At 41.3% G+C, this 6,943-nt stretch overlaps 1 non-coding gene across 1 annotated transcript; it reads right to left on the bottom strand.

Annotated features, from left to right (window-relative positions):
• Window positions 1-226: 226 nt before the first annotated feature.
• Window positions 227-333, bottom strand: LOC121211576 (small nucleolar RNA R71). The gene has a single exon (XR_005906798.1). It is a non-coding gene; the product is annotated as a small nucleolar RNA R71 (small nucleolar RNA).
• Window positions 334-6,943: the final 6,610 nt, after the last annotated feature.

A 6,943-nucleotide genomic window follows, 5' to 3' on the forward strand; every position in this document is an offset into this window, starting at 1 on the left:
AACTCGACATTTACGTGTCAATTTATTGCTTGTTGCGATTGTGTACACTTGTACATTTTCATCATTCCAGGTCACGAATGATGCTATTCGTCTTCAGTTGTTCCCCTTATCATTAATCGATAATGCCTTCTCTTGGTTAGATTCGCAAGCACCACGATCTATCATGACATGGGATGAACACATAGGAAAATTCTTACAGAAGTTTTTACCTATCAGTAAAATGGTCCAACTAAGAAAGGAGATCGCGACTTTTAAAAAATTAGAAGGAGAAAGTTTTCACGAAGCTTGGGGGCATTCTAAAATGCTAATTTAGATATGCCCACACCATGGATTACCTGAGTGGTTACGACTACAAATGTTCTATAATGGGTTGGATGCACTGTAACACCCCTTACGCGTGTCTGACGCCGGGATAGGGTACAAGGCATTACCAGACTTAAGCATACACATACATGAAAAACTAGGCCATAAAATTTTAACCAATTCAAAAACATTCAAACACAAGCATATTGTCCCTCATATGAGCCTACGAGCCCCAAAACATACATTGGGGGTGGTCAGGGACTAAATCGAGAACTTTAGAAATGTTTAGGAAAAATTATTTAATACAGAGCCACACGCCCTTGTGAGACGGGGGACACGCCTGTGGGCTCTCGACACGCCCATGTCCTCCAACTGTGTATGTGACAGCCCAAAATTGACCCTAGTCGGGAAGTGGTTTCAGGACCGCTAAACCGAGTCACCGAAAGGTTCGAATGTGATGTTTATTGTCTAGAATATGTAATCATGAATGTGTGAAAATTTCAAGCTTCGATTTAGTCGTTTGCATGTGAATTTAGTCAATAGGACTTATATGAGAAAATTTTAAAATGTGATAGGTCAATGCATGAGGACCTATTAGTGCATGTGAAAGAAAAAGGGGACTTGCATGTCAAATTCCCCCTCCCTAATATGTAGTGGCCGGCCATGCTATGGGTGGAAACATGTCTCCAACATGTTATGCTAGTGATGTATGTTAAGAAAAATAAAATAATGAGCATGGTGATTAAATAATGAAAGGAAGGGTGATGAAAAAAAAAATAACATGGTCTCATCCATACCCCCTTGTTGCCGTGAATTGAAGAAAGAAAACAAAAAAAAAAGTGTTCATTCTTGAACATCCTTGGCCGAATAGAGGAAAGAAAGGAAGGGGAAAAGCTTGAGAAAATCGGCTATGGTGGTTTGCTAGACTAAGGTATGTTTGATATTATTCTTTGAGATGCATGTATATTTTAAGTTGTAAGTGAAAATCTACCTAGCCATGGTTCAAATTTTGCTAATTGATGGAGATGATATTCGGCCATGAATGTTACATTCTTGGTTGGTATTTTGATGTCTTTGGTGATGAGGTATGAAGATGGTTGATTTTGAGTGTTTAATAAAAAGGATGCATGAATTATTGTTAAATAATGGTCGAATGTAGCATGATTAAAGATGTGAATAAATTGAAGTTAAGGAGGTTGTCAATGAAAAATATGAGTTGGATGAGGCTTAAAGAATAAAAATCTAGGTGACTAGAGGTCAAGGACATTCGGTCATAGGCTTGTGTGCTAGCAAAATCGGCCAAGTGTTTATGTGGTGGAAATTAAATGTTAAATGGAATGAAAATGATATTATATGGGGGTATGTATATTCGGCCATATGAGTAAATATATATATGATGTTAAATTTGATTATGTATAATGGGCATTAAGATGTGGAACTTAAGAAATGTAGTCATATGTGGAATTACATGATGTTATAGTTGACATTGTACACACATACATCCATTCGGCCATCAACATGAGTAATTAGTGAGGATGGTTGCCGAATATACAAACATACATAAGCATGTGTAATTGAATTATGAATGTTTAACAAGATGGTTAAACTAGTGAATTATTGATTAAGCTCAAGGAGCTAAAGGAGGAGAATCAAGCAAAGGCAAAGAAAAGATCACTGAGTAGCCGAGTTGGAACCGTCTTACCCAACACAAGGTAAGTCATTAAGCATGTAGTTGGTATTATTTCAAATGGTCATAATGTTTATGTATTGATGCTGAATGGAATGAATAAATATACATATATATATGCATGTACGTATGTGATGATGAAATTGTTGAATGAAAAGAAAAGAGGTAAGTTGTACTGAGTTGTTGATCTCGGCACTAAACGTGCGGGTATAACCATTTATGACCATGAGATTGGCGCTAAGTGCGCGGGATTAAATTGTACAGCACTAAGTGTGCGATTTGACTATGTTGCACTAAGTGTGCGAATTGACCATGCGGCACTAAGTGTGCGAGTTTGACTATGTGGCACTAAGTGTGCGATTTGATTACGTAGCACTAAGTGTGCGAGTTGATTATATAGCACTGAGTGTGCGGACTCAATATACATTCGTGAATCATTATGGACACTATGTGTGCGACACTATTGAGTCGATCGCGGACAGCGGATCGGGTAAGTGCCTTGAGTACATGGCTAATAGGTGCTATGCTTATACTTGGTGTTGAGCTCGGTAAGTTTAAACCTATGTGACAAATATACTTGAAGTCACGTACATAAAATTTATTGTAGGATGGGTGAAAGGCCGTTTAGTCGTTTGATTGTAACAAAAATAAATTGATTTATGAAAATGCTTCAATGTCCTATTGATGAGTATATGGAATGTGAATGCATGAATTGATATGAAACTGAATCGATAGGTTGGAGGAACTATGGTATGGTTCGGTATGGATGGAGTAAATTGTCTCGTTCCATTTTGTTTCCTCTTGTGATAATGTTATTGATGGATGGTAGTGCATTGCTTATGACTTACTGAGTTATAAACTCACTCGGTGTTTCCTTGTCACCCATTATAGGTTGCTTGGACTCATCTATTTTTGCGGGGTCAGGCCGTCATCGAAGTCATCACACCGGATAGCAAGTTTTGGTACTTTCTTCTTAGTTGGCTTAGAAGAACATTTTGGCATGTATAAGCTATTACGTTGTGTTTGAACTTTGGCATGTAAACTTTAAGCCATGCGAAAATGGCACGAATGTTCGATTGAGTTGGATCAAGGGTAGGCATGAAATGGACCTAGTTACTTTCGTAACAGATGCTGGCAGCAGCAGTGTCATGAGATTGAAAAATCACTAAAAATAGTAGGAGTGGAATTAATTGATGAATAAATTATGTAATCGAAGCTCGATGAGTCTGTTTTCATGAGGAAGTAATGAAAAGATCATATGGGCAGTATATTAAGAGATAATCAGATTTTTGTGGGACAGGGCCAGAACGGTTTCTGGATTCCCTGCTCCAACTTTGGAAATTCATTATAAATTAACCAGAGATAATTAGGGGTCTTACCATATATGTACAGATTCCACTCTGAGTCTAGTTTTCATAGAAACAAACGGCATCAGTATTGAAGCCCCGTGCAGGGAGATATCCAAGTCGTAATGGGCAAAGGTCAGTGTAGTCGACCCCTGCAACATGGGAGACTTTGACTAATAAACTGTACTAATTGGCCCAACCAAAAATTCTAAAAAAAAAATACATAGATGGGCACATGAGTCTAGTTTCTGGGAAAAATCACGAAACTGATTTTCGAGTTACGAGACTCAAGATATGATTTTTAAAACGACTAGTACACAGATTGGGCAGTGTCTGGAAAATAAATTTTATAAGGGGTTAAAATCAGTTAACACCTCGTGTCCGACTCCGGTGTCGGTTTCGGGTTCGGGGTGTTACATTTGATTGGTATCAGAGCTATGGTTTAGTCGGTTCTAGGACTACCATAGCACGTATGAGTCTAGCTATACATGCCGAATGTTAATGTTTAACTGTGTGATGACTTCTGACGGTTAAAATTTATGTTTTGATTAGTAAATGGATCCCGGTGTAGAGAGAACCTTGGCGGATGACATTGAAAGTGTAGCGGCTGCTCCTGCACAAGGGACGCCGCCTGTTGAACCTCAGTCATCTGCGAATAATCAAGGTGAGGGGGCTAAACAAGCCTTCTTTACCATGATGAATGAGTGGGTCGCGCAATATGCCCGAACCAACCCGGCTGTCCAACAATTCCCAAATTTGAATAATCCACCCCAAGAGCCTGTAATGCCATCAGTCGCTGATCCTGTGAGGCTGAGTAAGCCACCTGTAGACTTGATTAGGAAGCGTGGGGCCGAGGAGTTCAAGGCCATAGTAACTGATGATGCCGAAAGGGCCGAGTTCTGGCTTGATAACACCATTCGGGTGTTCGATGAATTGTCATGCACACCCGACGAATGTCTAAAATGTGCTGTATCTTTGTTGCGAGACTCAGCCTACTATTGGTGGAGGACCTTGATTTCCATAGTCCCGAACGAGCGAGTAACTTGGGACTTCTTTCAAACGGAATTCCGAAAGAAATTTATTAGCCAACGGTTCATTGATCAGAAGCGTAAGGAGTTCTTGGAACTCAAGCAAGGCCGTATGACTGTATCTGAATACGAACATGAATTCATAAGACTCAGTAGGTATGCCCGGGAGTGTGTAGCTGATGAGGTTGCTATGTGCAAAAGATTCGAGGAAGGATTGAATGAAGATTTAAAGCTACTAATGGGTATTTTGGAAATAAAAGAATTCGTAACAATAGTCGAACGAGCCTGCAAGGCGGAAGAACTTGGAAAGGAGAAGAGGAAGGCTGAATTTGAAGCTAGAGATTATCGTAAAAGATCGACGGATAAAGCTCCGTTCTCAGCTGTAAAGAAGTTCAGGGAGGACATTAATAAGTCGAGGGCGACTGCAGGAATTTCCATCAGGGCAAGACCATCGATGGGCTCCCGAGCTACTTCGGTAGCTAGTGTGGGCAATAATCGTCACGAGAAACCTGAATGTCCCCAATGTGGAAGAAGACACCTAGATGAATGTTGGGGCAAGTCTACTAGCAGGGCCTGTTACGGATGCGGTTCGAAGGACCACTTTATTAGAGATTGCACGGAGCTGGATGAGAAGAATAAGATTCAAGGTGCAAGACCTAGTGGAGTGACATCTAGAGGTAGACCACCGAGAATTTTAGGAGGCAGGGGTGGTAGTCAGAGGGGGGCCTCTGATACGGCCGATCGAGCCGAGAACCGTACTCCTGCTAGAGCATATGCCATTCGCGCACGAGAGGAGGTATCCTCCCCCGACGTCATCACTGGTACCTTCACTCTCTTTGATACTAATGTGATTGCATTGATTGACCCTGGCTCTACTCATTCATATGTATGTGAAACCTTAGCATCCAGTAAGACTCTACCTGTTGAGTCTACTGAGTTCGTAATTTGAGTGTCAAACCCTTTGGGTCAATGCGTACTAGTTGATAAAGTGTGTAAGAGATGCCCTCTAAAAATTCGAGAATCCTGTCTTCCGGCCGATTTGATGCTTTTGCCGTTTGACGAATTTGACGTTATTCTTGGTTTGGATTGGTTGACCGCGCATGATGCGGTTGTGAATTGTAAAAGCAAGACTATTGATTTGAGGTGCGCAAATAACGAGATAATTCGAATTGAGTCTACGGACTTAAGGGGATTGCCAGCTGTAATATCGGCAATGTTGGCCCAGAAATATGTAAGAAAAGGGTGCGAAGCATACCTTGCGTATGTACTTGATGACAAAGAGTTAGAAAAGAAACCCGAATTTGTGCCGGTGGTTTGTGAATACCCGGATGTTTTTCCTGAAGAGTTACCGGGTTTGCCACCTGTTCGGGAGGTAGAGTTTGGTATTGAGCTTGTACCTGGAACTACGCCAATTTCAATCGCTCCGTATCGTATGGCACTAACCGAGTTAAAAGAGTTGAAAGCTCAGTTGCAAGAATTGACGGATAGAGGTTTCGCTCGACCGAGTTTCTCACCTTGGGGTGCACCAGTATTGTTCGTGAAAAAGAAGGACGGAACCATGAGGTTGTGCATTGACTATCGACAACTGAATAAAGTGACGATAAAGAATAAGTATCCGTTACCGCGTATTGATGATCTGTTCGATCAATTAAAGGGAGCATCGGTGTTTTCAAAGATAGATTTGAGATCAGGTTATTATCAGTTGCGGATTCGAGATTCGGACGTACCCAAAACTGCTTTCAGAACGAGGTACGGTCACTACGAGTTCTTAGTGATGCCGTTTGGGCTCACTAATGCCCCTGAGGTGTTTATGGATTTGATGAATCGGATCTTCAGGCCGTATTTGGATCGGTTCGTAGTTGTGTTTATTGATGACATCTTGGTCTATTCAAGAGATGAGACCGAACATACTGAGCATCTGAGGCTAGTGTTGCAAATTTTGCGGGATAAGCAGTTATATGCTAAGTTCAGTAAGTGTGAGTTCTGGTTAAGAGAGGTTAGCTTCTTGGGTCATGTGGTATCCGCATCGGGTATTCGAGTTGACCCGAGCAAAATTTCAGCCATACTTAACTGGAAGCCTCCGAGAAATGTTACCGAAGTCCGGAGCTTTCTAGGGCTCGCCGGTTATTACCGACGATTTGTCAAAGGTTTCTCGATGATAGCCACACCAATGACGAAGCTACTTCAAAAGGATGTTAAGTTCGAATGGACGGAGAAATGTCAGAAAAGCTTCGATCAACTGAAAACTCATTTGACTGAAGCTCCAATTTTGGTGCAACCCGAATCGGGTAAAGAGTTTGTCATTTATAGTGACGCATCCCTACTTGGGTTGGGTTGTGTATTGATGCAAGAAGGTCGAGTTGTGGCCTATGCGTCGAGACAATTGAAGCCACACGAGAGAAATTATCCGACCCATGATCTCGAACTAGCCGCCATTGTGTTTGCATTGAAAATATGGCGACAGTATTTGTTTGGTGAGAAGTGCCATGTGTTTTCGGATCACAAAAGTCTCAAATATTTGATGACTCAACGAGACTTGAATCTACGACAAAGACGTTGGCTTGAGTTGTTGAAAGATT

The sequence above is a fragment of the Gossypium hirsutum genome, chromosome A12 (genome assembly GCF_007990345.1).
Source record: "Gossypium hirsutum isolate 1008001.06 chromosome A12, Gossypium_hirsutum_v2.1, whole genome shotgun sequence".
In the NCBI taxonomy this organism is placed as follows: domain Eukaryota; kingdom Viridiplantae; phylum Streptophyta; class Magnoliopsida; order Malvales; family Malvaceae; genus Gossypium; species Gossypium hirsutum.